Below are 14,502 nucleotides of genomic sequence, written 5' to 3' on the forward strand. Positions count from 1 at the left end.
TCTACCAATAGGTGCCCTTCTTTGTGAGGCATTGGAAAATCTCCCTGGTCTTTGTGGATGAATCTGTGTTTGGAATTCACTGATCGACAGATGGACCTTACAATTATCTGTATGTGTGGGGTACAGCGATGAGGTAGTCATTCAAAAATTATGTTAAACAGTATTATTGCACACAGAGTGAGTCCATGCAACTTATCATGTGACTTGTTATGCCAATATTTATTCCTGAACTTATATAGGCGTGTCATAACAAAGGGGTTGAATGCTTTTTGACTCAAAATATAATTTTTTATTCATTTGTAAAATGTTTGAAAAACATAATTCCACTTTGGCATTATGTGGGTATTGTGTGTAGCCCAGTGACCTGAAAAAAATCTAAATTGAATCCATTTTAAAATCAGACTGTACCACAACAAAATGTGGAAAAAGTCAAGGGGTGTGAATACTTTCTGAAGGCACTGAATATAATGGTGTCTATGGACAGTATTACCAATGTAATAGGTGCGTACAGCAGTAGTTATATATGAGCCATAACCAGAATACATTGCATACATATAAAGTAAACATTATTAAAGTGACCAGTGTTCAATGACTCTAGGGCAGCAGTGTCTAAGGTGCAGGGTAGAGCTGCCACTTTCAAGGAGCAGGACTCTAACCCGGGAAGCTTATAAGAAATCCTGCTATGCCCTCCTATGAACCATCAAACAGAAAAAGCGTCAATACAAGACTAAGATTGAAATGTACTACACCGGCTCTGACGCGCGTCAGATGTGGCAGGGCTTGGAAACCATTACAGACTACAAAGGGAAGCACAGCCGTGAGCTGCCCAGTGACATGAGCCTACCAGACGAGCTAAACTACTTCTATGCTCGCTTCGAGGCAAAAAACACTGAAACATGCATGAGAGCACCAGCTGTTCTGTAAGACTGTGTGATCATGCTCTCCGCAGCCAATGTCAGTTGAAACAGGTCAACATTCACAAGGCCGCAGGGCCAGACGGATTACCAGGACGTGTACTGCGAGCATGCGCTGACCAACTGGTAAGGGTCTTCACTGACATTTTCAACCTCTCCCAGTCCAAGTCTGTAATACCAACATGTTTTAAGCAGACCACCATTGTGACTGTGCCCAAGAACACTAAGGTAACCTGCCTAAATGACTACCGACCCATAGCACTGATGTCTGTAGCCATGAAGTGCTTCATCCGTAGCCATGAAGTCATGGCTCACATCAACACCATTATCCCAGAAACCCTAGACCCACTCCAATTTGCATTCCGCCCCAACAGATCCGCAGATGATGCAATCTCTATTGTACTCCACACTGCCGTTTCCCACCTGGACAAAAGGAACACCTGTGTAAAAATGCTATTCACTGACTACAGCTCAGCGTTCAACACCATAGTGCCCTCAAAGCTCATCACTAAGCTAAGGACCCTGGAACAAAACACCTCCCTCTGCAACTGGATCCTGGACTTCCTGACGGGCTGCCCCCAGGTAATAAGGGTAGGTATTAACACATCCGCCACATTGATCCTTAACACGGGGCCCCTCAGGGGCACATGCGCAGGCCCCTCCTGTACTCCCTGTTCACTCATGATTGCACAGCTAGGCACGACTCCAACACCATCATTAAGTGGTAGGTCTGATCAGTGGTAGGTCTGATCACCGACAACAACGAGACAGCCTATTGGAAGGAGGTCAGAGACCTGGCCGTGTGGTGCCAGAACAACAACCTCTCCCTCAACATGATCAAGACAAAGGAGGTGATTGTGGACTACAGGAAAAAGAGGACTGAGCAGGCCCCCATTCTCATCGATGGGGCTGCAGTGGAGCAGGTTGAGGGCTTCAAGTTCCTTGCTGTCCACATCACCAACAAACTAACATGGTCCAAGCACACCAAGACAGCCGTGAAGAGGGCACGACAAAACCTATTCCCTCTCAGGAGACTGAAAAGATTTGGCATGGATCTTCAGATCCTCAAAAGATTCTACAGCTGCACCTTTGAGAGCATCACTGCCTGGTATGGTGCTCAGCCTCCGGCAGGAAGACACTATAGAGGGTAGTGCGAATGGTCCAGTACATTATTTACCTTTATTTAACCAGGTAGGCAAGTTGAGAACAAGTTCTCATTTACAATTGCGACCTGGCCAAGATAAAGCAAAGCAGTTCGACAGATAAAACGACACAGAGTTACACATGGAGTAAAAACAAACATACAGTCAATAATGCAGTATAAACAAGTCTATATACAATGTGAGCAAATGAGGTGAGAAGGGAGGTAAAGGCAAAAAAGGCCATGATGGCAAAGTAAATACAATATAGCAAGTAAAATACTGGAATGGTAGTTTTGCAATGGAAGAATGTGCAAAGTAGAAATAAAAAAATAATGGGGTGCAAAGGAGCAAAATAAATAAATAAATTAAAATTAAATACAGTTGGGAAAGAGGTAGTTGTTTGGGCTAAATTATAGGTGGGCTATGTACAGGTGCAGTAATCTGTGAGCTGCTCTGACAGTTGGTGCTTAAAGCTAGTGAGGGAGATAAGTGTTTCCAGTTTCAGAGATTTTTGTAGTTCGTTCCAGTCATTGGCAGAAGAGAACTGGAAGGAGAGGCGGCCAAAGAAAGAATTGGTTTTGGGGGTGACTAGAGAGATATACCTGCTGGAGCGTGTGCTACAGGTGGGAGATGCTATGGTGACCAGCGAGCTGAGATAAGGGGGGACTTTACCTAGCAGGGTCTTGTAGATGACATGGAGCCAGTGGGTTTGGCGACGAGTATGAAGCGAGGGCCAGCCAACGAGAGCGTACAGGTCGCAATGGTGGGTAGTATATGGGGCTTTGGTGATAAAACGGATTGCACTGTGATAGACTGCATCCAATTTGTTGAGTAAGGTATTGGAGGCTATTTTGTAAATGACATCGCCAAAGTCGAGGATTGGTAGGATGGTCAGTTTTACAAGGGTATGTTTGGCAGCATGAGTGAAGGATGCTTTGTTGCGAAATAGGAAGCCAATTCTAGATTTAACTTTGGATTGGAGATGTTTGATATGGGTCTGGAAGGAGAGTTTACAGTCTAACCAGACACCTAAGTATTTGTAGTTGTCCACGTATTCTAAGTCAGAGCCGTCCAGAGTAGTGATGTTGGACAGGCGGGTAGGTGCAGGTAGCGATCGGTTGAAGAGCATGCATTTAGTTTTACTTGTATTTAAGAGCAATTGGAGGCCACGGAAGGAGAGTTGTATGGCATTGAAGCTTGCCTGGAGGGTTGTTAACACAGTGTCCAAAGAAGGGCCGGAAGTATACAGAATGGTGTCGTCTGCGTAGAGGTGGATCAGGGACTCACCAGCAGCAAGAGCGACCTCATTGATGTATACAGAGAAGAGAGTCGGTCCAAGAATTGAACCCTGTGGCACCCCCATAGAGACTGCCAGAGGTCCGGACAGCAGACCCTCCGATTTGACACACTGAACTCTATCAGAGAAGTAGTTGGTGAACCAGGCGAGGCAATCATTTGAGAAACCAAGGCTGTCGAGTCTGCCGATGAGGATATGGTGATTGACAGAGTCGAAAGCCTTGGCCAGATCAATGAATACGGCTGCACAGTAATGTTTCTTATCGATGGCGGTTAAGATATCGTTTAGGACCTTGAGCGTGGCTGAGGTGCACCCATGACCAGCTCTGAAACCGGATTGCATAGCAGAGAAGGTATGGTGAGATTCGAAATGGTCGGTAATCTGTTTGTTGACTTGGCTTTCGAAGACCTTAGAAAGGCACGGTAGGATAGATATAGGTCTGTAGCAGTTTGGGTCAAGAGTGTCCCCCCCTTTGAAGAGGGGGATGACCGCAGCTGCTTTCCAATCTTTGGGAATCTCAGACGACACGAAAGAGAGGTTGAACAGGCTAGTAATAGGGGTGGCAACAATTTCGGCAGATAATTTTAGAAAGAAAGGGTCCAGATTGTCTAGCCCGGCTGATTTGTAGGGGTCCAGATTTTGCAGCTCTTTCAGAACATCAGCTGAATGGATTTGGGAGAAGGAGAAATGGGGAAGGCTTGGGCGAGTTGCTGTTGGGGGTGCAGTGCTGTTGTCCGGGGTAGGAGTAGCCAGGTGGAAAGCATGGCCAGCCGTAGAAAAATGCTTATTGAAATTCTCAATTATGGTGGATTTATCAGTGGTGACAGTGTTTCCTATCTTCAGTGCAGTGGGCAGCTGGGAGGAGGTGTTCTTATTCTCCATGGACTTTACAGTGTCCCAGAACTTTTTTGAGTTAGTGTTGCAGGAAGCAAATTTCTGCTTGAAAAAGCTAGCCTTGGCTTTTCTAACTGCCTGTGTATAATGATTTCTAGCTTCCCTGAACAGCTGCATATCACGGGGGCTGTTCGATGCTAATGCAGAACGCCATAGGATGTTTTTGTGTTGGTTAAGGGCAGTCAGGTCTGGGGAGAACCAAGGGCTATATCTGTTCCTGGTTCTAAATTTCTTAAATGGGGCATGTTTATTTAAGATGGTTAGGAAGGCATTTAAAAAAAATATCCAGGCATCCTCTACTGACGGGATGAGATCAATATCCTTCCAGGATACCCCGGCCAGGTCGATTAGAAAGGCCTGCTCGCAGAAGTGTTTCAGGGAGCGTTTTACAGTGATGAGTGGAGGTCGTTTGACCGCTGACCCATTACGGATGCAGGCAATGAGGCAGTGATCGCTGAGATCTTGGTTGAAGACAGCAGAGGTGTATTTAGAGGGGAAGTTGGTTAGGATGATATCTATGAGGGTGCCCGTGTTTAAGGTTTTGGGGAGGTACCTGGTAGGTTCATTGATTATTTGTGTGAGATTGAGGGCATCAAGTTTAGATTGTAGGATGGCTGGGGTGTTAAGCATGTTCCAGTTTAGGTCGCCTAGCAGCACGAACTCTGAAGATAGATGGGGGGCAATCAGTTCACATATGGTGTCCAGAGCACAGCTGGGGGCAGAGGGTGGTCTATAGCAGGCGGCAACGGTGAGAGACTTGTTTTTAGAGAGGTGGATTTTTAAAAGTAGAAGTTCAAATTGTTTGGGTACAGACCTGGATAGTAGGACAGAACTCTGCAGGATATCTTTGCAGTAGATTGCAACACCGCCCCCTTTGGCAGTTCTATCTTGTCTGAAAATGTTGTAGTTTGGAATTAAAATGTCTGAGTTTTTGGTGGTCTTCCTAAGCCAGGATTCAGACACAGCTAGAACATCCGGGTTGGCAGAGTGTGCTAAAGCAGTGAATAGAACAAACTTAGGGAGGAGGCTTCTAATGTTAACATGCATGAAACCAAGGCTATTACGGTTACAGAAGTCGTCAAAAGAGAGCGCCTGGGGATTAGGAGTGGAGCTAGGCACTGCAGGGCCTGGATTCACCTCTACATCGCCAGAGGAACATAGGAGGAGTAGAATAAGGGTACGGCTAAAAGCTATGAGAATTGGTCGTCTAGAACGTCTGGAACATAGAGTAAAAGGAGGTTTCTGGGGGCGATAAAATAGCATCAAGGTATAATGTACAGACAAATGTATGGTAGGATGTGAATACAGTGGAGGTAAACCTAGGTATTGAGTGATGAAGAGAGAGATATTGTCTCTAGAAACATCGTTGAAACCAGGAGATGTCATTGCATGTGTGGGTGGTGGAACTAATAGGTTGGATAAGGTATAGTGAGCAGGACTAGAGGCTCTACAGTGAAATAAGCCAATAAACACTAACCAGAACAGAAATGGACAAGACATATTGACATTAAGGAGAGGCATGCTTAGTCGAGTGATCAAAAGGGTCCGGTGAGTGGAGAGGTTGGTTGGTGATTTAGACAGCTAGCCAGGGCATCGGTAGCAAGCTAGCATAGGATGGAGGTCTGTTGTTAGCCACCTCCTGCGCTCCGTCAGTAGATTAGTGGGGTTCCGTGTGGTAGAGGGGATCAATCCAAATCACACAACAACAACAAAAATAAAAACAATAGATATAGTTATAGAGGCCCAAGAAGAAAACATAATAATAATAATAAAAATAAAAATAAATAAATGTTAAAAATTAAATAAAAAAATTTGTCCGATTGTCTATTCAGATAGCAGCCGGTAAGACAGCTAACTGTTAGCAGGCCGCAGATGGGCGTTCAGGTAACGTCGCGACGGAGGAGCCAGCCAAATAACTCCTTCGGGTAGATAACGTCGGCAGTCCAGTTGTGAAGGCCCGGTGGGGCTCCGCGAAGGCAGCAAAACGGGTCCGGATAGGCGACTGCAGCCCAGGTGCGATTGATGGAACTCAGGAGTGATTGACGGAGCTTGCTAGCTCCGGAACAATTGATGTTTGCTCCGGAATCGACGAAGGCCGATAGTCACACGGATAGCAGCTAGCTAGCTGTGAGATCCGGGCATGAATGTCCAGAGAGCAGTCGAAATCCAGGGACATGGAGAGAAAAATTGGTCCGGTATGCTCCGCTCCGAGCCGCGCTGCGCCGTACAGAACTGGCGATAGACTTTCGAGCCAAAGGATAGCCGATGACCACAAACCGTGGTTAGCTGAACACCAACGACTTGCCAGTAAAGGAGCCAACTAGCTTCTGGATTAGCTTCTGGCTAGCTTCTTGGAGGATTACAGATCTGAGGTAAATAATACTTTTTTATAAATATACATTGGTGAGGCGGTTTGCAGGAGAGTGTTTTGAAGATGAGTTGATGGAAAATAAAAATAAAATGTATGTGAAAAAGTTGTAAATATATATATATACAGGACACGACAAGACGAGGACAAAAGACGTCTGAACTGCTATGCCACCTTGGAGATTTTCACTTTTCACACACATCACTGGGGCCAAGCTTCTTGCCATCCAGGACCTCTATACCAGGTGATGTCAGAGGAAGGCCCTAAAAATCTCTCTGCTACCGCACGGTAAGCGGTACCAGAGCGCAAAGTCTAGGTCCAAGAGGCTTCTAAACAGCTTCTACCCCCAACCCATAAGACTCCTGAACACCTAATCAAATGGCTACCCAGACTTTTTGCATTGCCCCCCCTTTTTTTTCAAACTTCTGCTACTCTTTGTTGTTATCATCTCTTCATTGTCACTTTACATGTACATATTACCTCAACTTTACCGGTGCCCCCACACATTGACTCTGCACGGGTACGGTATATAGTCTTGCTATTGTTATTTTACTGCTGCTCTTTAATTACTTGTTACTTTTAGTTCTTATTCTTATCCATATATTTTTTTAAACTGCATTGTTGGTTACCGGCTCGTACGTAAGCGTTTCACTGTAATGTCTACACCTGTTGTATTCGGCACATGTGACTAATACAATTTGATTTGATTTGAATACCGCGTGGTAGCCGGCAAGTAAAAGTACTAATGTTCACTGGACGGAGACTGGCTAGTAATTACTGCTTCACAGTCTGATGGCCTGGAGATAGAAAATGTTTATCAGTCTCTTGGTCCCAGCTTTGATGCAGTTGTACTGTTTCTACCTTCTAGGCTAAGGTGGCTGAGTTCATTGATGATCTTCTTGGCCTTCCTGTCACACGAAGTGTGGTAGATGTCCTGGAGGGCAGGAACTGTGTCGCCGGTGATGCGTTGGGCTGACCCCACCACCCTATGGAGAGCCCTGCGGTTGTGTACGGTGCAGTTTCCGTATCAGTATTTTGACTCTCTCCACAGTGGCCCCATCGATGTGGATGAGGGTGTTCTGTCTCTGCTATCTCCTGTAGTCCACAATCAGCTCCTTCATTTTGTTGATGTTAATTTCCCGGAACCACTCTGCCAGGGCCCTCACCTCCTCCCTTTAGGAGTCATAGTTATTCGTAATCAGGCCTACCACTCTTGTGTTGTCAGCAAACTTGATGATTGAGTTGGAGACGTGCAAAGCCACGCAGTCATAGGTGAACGGGGAATACAGGAGGGGTCTGAGCACGCACCCCTGTGTGACCCCCGTGTTGAGGATCAGCTTGACAGAGGTTTTTTTAATTAACTTCACCACCCAGGGTCAGCCCGTCAGGAAGTCTAGGACCCAGTTGCACAGGGCTGGATCTGTTGGAGCAGTATGACATTTTTAGTTGATCTAGGGTCCTTTTTGGTGGGTCTAGGGTGTCGGGGAAGGTGGAGATAATATGATCCTTAATTAGCCTCTCAAAGCACTTCATGATGACAGAAGTGAGTGCTCCGGGGATATAGTCCTATAGTTCAGTTACCTTCGCTTTTTTTGGGTACAGGAACAATGGTTGGCATCTTGAAGCAAGTGGGGACAACATACTTGGATAGGGAGAGATTGAATATGTTTGTAAACAGTCCAGCCAGCTCTTTTGCACCTGCTCTGAGTATGCAGCTTGGGATGCCATCTGGGCCAGCAGGCTTGCAAGGGTTAACTCTCTTAAGTGTCTTGCTTACGTCAGCCATAGAGAATGAGAGCACACAGTAGAAGGGAGAATAAGATGTTTAGCTTGTCCGGGAGCGAGGCGTCATTGACCTCAACATGGCTGTCTTTCCCTTTATAATTGTCACACTCTGATCAGTTTCACCGGTCTTTGTGCTTGTCTCCACCCCCCCTCCAGGTGTCGCCCATCTTCCCCATTATCCCCTGTGTATTTATACCTGTGTTTTCTGTCTGTCTGTGCCAGTTTGTCTTGTTTGTCAAGTCAACCAGCATTTTGTTTCTCAGCGTCTGCTTTTCTTGCCCTCCTGGTTTTGACCCTTGCCTGTCCTGACTACGAGCCCGCCTGCTTAACCACTCTGCCTGCCCCTGACCTTGAGCCTGCCTACTGACCTGTACCTTTGCCCTTCGCTGGATTTTTGACCTCTGCTTACCCTGACCCTGAGCCTGCCTGCCGTCCGGTACCGTTGCCTCACCTCTGGGTTACTGACCCCTGCATGCCTTGACCTGTCTATTGCCTGCCCCTATTGGATCATTAAAACTATTGTTATCTCGACGTGGTCTGCATCTGGGTCTTACCTTCCTACCTGATAATAATCCATGATTGTCTGGAGTCCCTTCCGCATACGACTCATGTCTGAGCCGTTGAATTGCGACTCCACTTTGTCCCTGTACTGTTGTTTTGCCTCTTTGATTGCGTACGGAGGTCATAGCTTGTCTGTTTGTATACATCCATGTTCCCAGTCACCTTGCCGTTGTTAAATGCGGTGGTTTGCGCTCTCAGTTTTGAGCAAATGCTGCCATCTATCCACTGTTTTTGGTTTGGTTAAGTTCGAATCATCGCAATCGAAACCACGTCCTCTATGAACTTCTTCATGAGCCCAGTCACCGGGTCAGTGTATACGTCGATACTATTCTCAGAGGGACCCTGAACATTTCCCAGTCTGTGTGATCAAAACAATCTTGAAACAAAGATTCCGATTGGTCAGACCAACATTGAACTGTCCTTGCCACGGGTGCTTCCTGCTAAAATTTCTGCCTATAGGTGGGGAGGAGCAGAATGGAGACGTGATTTTATTTGCTGAAAGGAGGGCGGGAGAGGGCCTTGTATCCATCCCAGAAGGGAGAGTAGCAATGATCTGGAGTCTTCTATGCGTGTGTAGTATAGGAGATGGGTTGACATAATTACAGTAGCGTTTCTTCAGATGTCCCTTTTTAAAGTCCCCAGCTACAGTAAATGCAGCCCCAGGATATGCGGTTTCCAGTTTAAACAAACTCTATGGTAATTCATTGAAAGAGAAATTTTTCAAAATACACTGAAAACATCAAATACAATGTATACAGCTAAAAACAACAAGGGGATGTGAAAGCAAGTTGACATTGAGATGAAAGAAAGTGGGTTTTATTAATTTACCTGATTTTGCTAACCGTTGCTTTGGACAAAGACGTACATTTTTTTGTAATATAGAAATATCTTAAATTACAACCAATTTGATAAGATTCTGAATTGGAGATCATTTGTGATTAATCACAGCAAATCCTGTGGTTATCTCAATTAAATTGTTAAATGTTTGACAGCGAGAAATTGATATACATTGGAGGAGAAACCCAGTGTTGGCCCTCTTTGTCTAATGGTCAAGACATTGGCTTCTTCCTTGGGTTCTAATCCCGCCACTTACAAAAGCACACATGTTGAAATGTATAATATCACATGTGAAAACCGCTTGTCTGAGTCACATGAAAAATCCATGTAAAACTTCACACGTCTAAAATAAACTTGTCGACTCATGATTTTTTGTAAGGGTGATGATGTCAACCAATCGCTCAAATGAATTGTATAAAGCCCTTTCTACATCATCAGTTGTCACAAAGTACTTATAAAGATACCCAGCCTAAAAATCCCCAAAGAGCAAGCAATGCAGATGTGGACTCGCAGTGGCCATGGAAAAACTCTGAAGAAAGGCAGGAACCTAGGAAGAAACTGTCAGGGGTTCCCCTAGGCGTCATGATAGGGGCTGTACCAAATGTTTGATGTATTATAATAATTGATTATGCCTATGTTGTATTAATAGAAGGGGAGGAGTTATAAGACCCCTCCCTTCTTACATTTATAGGGTCCTAGATTACAGATTAAGAATATATATATATATATACAGTGGGGCAAAAAAGTATTTAGTCAGCCACCAATTGTGCAAGTTCTCCCACTTAAAAAGATGAGAGAGGCCTGTAATTTTCACCGTAGGTACACTTCAACTATGACAGACAAAATGAGAAAAGAAATCCAGAAAATCACATTGTAGGATTTATTTATTTGCAAATTATGGTGGAAAATAAGTATTTGGTCAATAACAAAAGTTTATCTCAATACTTTGTTATATACCCTTTGTTGGCAATGACAGAGGTCAAACGTTTTCTGTAAGTCTTCACAAGGTTTTCACACACTGTTGCTGGTATTTTGGCCCATTCCTCCATGCAGATCTCCTCTAGAGCAGTGATGTTTTGGGGCTGTTGCTGGGCAACACGGACTTTCAACTCCCTCCAAAGATTTTCTATGGGGTTGAGATCTGGAGACTGGCTAGGCCACTCCAGGACCTTGAAATGCTTCTTAAGAAGCCACTCCTTCGTTGCCCGGGCGGTGTGTTTGGGATCATTGTCATGCTGAAAGACCCAGCCACGTTTCATCTTCAATGCCCTTGCTGATGGAAGGAGGTTTTCACTCAAAATCTCACGATACATGGCCCCATTCATTCTTTCCTTTACACGGATCAGTCGTCCTGGTCCCTTTGCAGAAAAACAGCCCCAAAGCATGATGTTTCCACCCCCATGCTTCACAGTAGGTAGGGTGTTCTTTGGATGCAACTCAGCATTCTGTGTGTTTTTACCAAAAAGTTATATTTTGGTTTCATCTGACATTATAACATTCTCCCAATCTTCTTCTGGATCATCCAAATGCTCTCTAGCAAACTTCAGACGGGCCTGGACATGTACTGGCTTAAGCAGGGGGACACATCTGGCACTGCAGGATTTGAGTCCCTGGCGGCGTAGTGTGTTACTGATGGTTGGCTTTGTTACTTTGGTCCCAGCTCTCTGCAGGTCATTCACTAGGTCCCCCCGTGTGGTTCTGGGATTTTTGCTCACCGTTCTTGTGATAGTTTTGACCCCACGGGGTGAGATCTTGCGTGGAGCCCCAGATCGAGGGAGATTATCAGTGGTCTTGTATGTCTTCCATTTCCTAATAATTGCTCCCACAGTTGATTTCTTCAAACCAAGCTGCTTACCTATTGCAGATTCAGTCTTCCCAGCCTGGTGCAGGTCTACAATTTTGTTTCTGTTGTCCTTTGACAGCTCTTTGGTCTTGGCCATAGTGGAGTATGGAGTGTGACTGTCTGAGGTTGTGGACAGGTGTCTTTTATACTGATAACAAGTTCAAACAGGTGCCATTAATACAGGTAACGAGTGGAGGACAGAGGAGCTTCTTAAAGAAGAAGTTACAGGTCTGTGAGATGCAGAAATCTTGCTTGTTTGTAGGTGACCAAATACTTATTTTCCACCATAATTTGCAAATAAATTCATAAAAAATCCTACAATGTGATTTTCTGGATTTTTTTCCTCATTTTCTCTGCCATAGTTGAAGTGTACCTATGATGAAAATTACAGGCCTCTCTCATCTTTTTAAGTGGGAGAACTTGCACAATTGGTGGCTGACTAAATACTTTTTTGCCCCACTGTATTCATTATAGAGGTTTAATATTGTTTCAAAGTCTTTTCTAATATCTGCCTCTCATAAAGAAACAGTCTGAGAAATGTGTGACTGTGAAGACAGAACTCTGCAGGGGCGTGTAAGAGATAAGAGACTAGTCAGACATTCTCTATAAATCAACTTGGACATTTACGGCTAAGCTTTTAGATAACACTAAAACTCTTGTTTATATAGCTGTGTAAGTATGGTTTTGGTCACATGAGTAGAAGGTAATGACGTAGGCAGTTACATCACAGGGGGTTGACTACAAGCATGATAAAAGCAACTTGGGACCTTTTCTATTTTGCAGAACTTACTCGGAAACATGCGTGCTATGTTCCTGTTGTTAACTTCTGTCTGCAATTGCATTAATAAAGGTTTTTGAATGATTTAGTTAAAGATATTGTCTGAATGCTAATTTCACCAATGATTGACAAGGAACAAGGAACGAACCCCAACAAAATCTAGAGAGGAACCAGGCTCCGATGGGTGGCCAGTCCTCTTCTGGCTGTGCCAGGTGGAGATTATAAGAGAACATGGCCATTAAGGCAAGATTGTTCTCAAGATGTTTAAACGTTCATAGATGACCAGCAGGGTCAAATAATACTCACAGTGTTATAGAGGGTGCAACAGGTCAGCACCTCAGGAGAAAATGTCAGTTGGCTGAATGTTGAAAAAGTGTGAGTGCATTTGTGCATGTGTGCGTATTGCAGCAAACCAAATGCAGAGCCACTCAGTCCACGCTCTCACGATCCAATTTCTCTCTTCCTGTCCTCTCGCCTCTCTCACGTTCCTTCTTTCTCTGATACCTTCCTCCTCTACCATCTCCATCTAGGCTACATCTCTCTTATTCTCTCTCCTTCCCTCCCCCCTCTACTCCTCTCTTATCTTTTTTTCTCCACCCCTCCCTCCCTCTCTCACACCTCTTATTTGCTCTCTCTTTCCCTCCCCATTCACTCTTATATTATTCCCTACCCCCTGCTCTGCTCAAGTGCATGTCATTTTGTGTGTGTGTTTGTGTTTATACAATGGGTGGGTCTAGTCCTGAATGCTGATTGGTTAAAACCGCATTCCAGCCTGTGTGTATTCGACAAGTTACCACTCGCTAAATATATGACATTAAAATGCTTATTTACTCTGTTCCATCTGACTGCGCAATCCACTGTCTCATCAGCCCAGCCAAGCAATTTAGAAACTTGATCTCCATTACAAAAAGCATTTAGACATGATCTCAAATTTCTTTTACACTAACATTTAGTTTTCAACAGCCGAGATTTGTATAAACCTTGCTGTCTGTCTCTCCAATATTTGCAACATTGTTTCAATATTCAAATTCGATCTCCAGCTGTCCCATAGTAATGAACTTGTTGGGAGTCAGGAAGAGACAGACAGACAGGCAACGTTTCTCAGCCAGTCGAAATCATGAATCAGCTGCCATCATTTGGATGGATATACACAAAGAAATGTCAATTGAAAAAAAAGGTAAAATGAAACGAAGTGCAGCAAGTTTGCAGTCTTTCCAGCTTCAATTGAAAGTGATTGTGCTTGCTGGGTTGTTGGCTATCTCCTCTGAACAACAGTGTCCTGACAAGTGAGCATGTTTTCTAATCCACGTGAAATCGAGCTTGTGTGGCCTACCACTTCATGGCTCAGCCGTTATTTCTCCTAGACGTTTCCACTTCACAATAACAGCACTTACAGTTGACCGGGGCAGCTCTAGCTGGGCAGAAATTTGACGAACTGACTTGTTGGAAAGGTAGCATCCAAGGTGGTCCCACGTTGAAAGTCACTGAGCTCTTCAGTAAGGCCATTCTACTGCCAATGTTTGTCTATGGAGATTGCATGGCTGTGTGCTAGATTTTATACACCTGTCAGCAGAGGGTGTGGCTGAAATAGCGGAATCAACTTATTTGAAGGGGTGTCCACATACTTTTGTATATATAGTGTACATGTCAATACATACACATAAAAACGTGGTCACATGGAGGAGAGGCGTTGTGCCGTGAGGTGTTGCTTTATTTGTTTTTTTAAACCAAGTTTGAGGTTCACTTGCTCTATGTGAGATGAAAGGGAGATCCATGCAATCATGGCTCTATATAATACTGTATGTTTTCTTGAATTAGTTCTGGACATGGGGACTGTGAAGAGATCCCATGTGGCATGTATGGTGGGGTAAGTACAGTATGTCTGTCAGAGCTATATTTTTTAAACACATTAATATTGCTCACCAAAAGAATAATTGATGCAATCAATCTCTCCTCTGCGTTGCGCCAAGAGAGACTGACATGCATACTGTTGACATTAGCCCTCTGACTACATTGAAGGGCAAGATGTGCTGCTCTGTTCTGGGCCAACTGTAGCTTTTCTAGGTCCTTCTTTGCAGCACTT

The sequence above is a fragment of the Oncorhynchus kisutch genome, linkage group LG26 (genome assembly GCF_002021735.2).
Source record: "Oncorhynchus kisutch isolate 150728-3 linkage group LG26, Okis_V2, whole genome shotgun sequence".
NCBI classification, from domain to species: Eukaryota; Metazoa; Chordata; class Actinopteri; order Salmoniformes; family Salmonidae; genus Oncorhynchus; species Oncorhynchus kisutch.